Here is a 1263-nt window from a genome sequence, read left to right as displayed (position 1 = left end):
GTAGAAAAGTGAGTAGGCCTACTTAAAGTTAACCTCTCTCCCACCATTAAGCCCAGAGGGAGCTGGTATCTGGTTACTCTGTACTAAGTGACTCTCAACAGGAGGGTTGGAGAGGAACACAGCCTCGAGTTTCTGAGATGATGAACTACATATTTCAAAAGCGTATTTATGAATCTTTCTCGTTGTTTCCTAAAAAAAAAAATATCCGTGTATCTCTTTACGTTTATGTATTATGGAAAAAAAACCCGGCAAGAACACAACTTTACATACTATCAATATTACTTTATCGAATTAGTGTTAGCACCTGTTGGGCGCAAACAAATTGCCTTCTATTGGTACAGTCATCGTTAACCATCATCTATAGATAAAGTACCAAGGGTTATCAAAATAAGGTAAATTGGCAGGTGAGTTTCCGAACGAGATGCATATAAGTCTTGATAGATAAAGTGTAAAGCATATCCATGACATAGAATGCAGTAAACCGAAACGTGTATGGTTTTGAGTACTTCTTTTACTTAAGTAAAATGTGCTGTCCAACTGCTTGAGTGCTCGTTTCCGATTTAATTTCCATGGGTAGCTTTAAAAGATATAAAATCTGATCATCTTTGCCCAGAATCACTCATAAAAAATATGTACTGAGAGAAGGCGTAGCCGGACGGAGATGAATGAAAATAACATTACGGTTTCTAGATGGTTGACTAAAACGAAAAATAAGAGATATTTGGAAGAAGAAAAACTGACCCCTTCGTAAACGAAGATCCAAATCACATATTTAGGTTTATTCTGCCTGTCGTTAAAATATATAACACAACAGTGTATTGGCAGTATATGAATCTGCTATTGTTAATTACTTGTTTTATTTATTAATAATTTTAGTAGAACAGTACACGCATGGCCATGTGTTTAACATACCACCCTTAATCATTACACGGAACCTGTCAGGCACTGTGGTGACATGCCCTATAACAAATTGGTCCTTGCCATGAAAGAATCCCGCTGTGCCACCGTTGACCATCAGCCGCTCGCGTGTTGTCAGGTTGGCCAGCAAGTAATTAAAGAGATTGCCACGGACAAAACTGTTTTATCTAGGTTTTCATATTGAGGTTGATATTTCTACGCGATGCCACGGCAAAAGATCCTATACTAAACCAAAAAATCAGCCAATAAATTCATTTCTCCGAAGTAACAGAACCAAACAGGAAATATCAAGGTCTATCATTGGAATACACAATCATCTACATGTTGGAAACCGCAAGTTATAAA

The sequence above is a fragment of the Penaeus monodon genome, chromosome 33 (genome assembly GCF_015228065.2).
Source record: "Penaeus monodon isolate SGIC_2016 chromosome 33, NSTDA_Pmon_1, whole genome shotgun sequence".
Taxonomy (NCBI): domain Eukaryota; kingdom Metazoa; phylum Arthropoda; class Malacostraca; order Decapoda; family Penaeidae; genus Penaeus; species Penaeus monodon.
Note: the sequence above shows the minus strand (reverse complement) of the source record.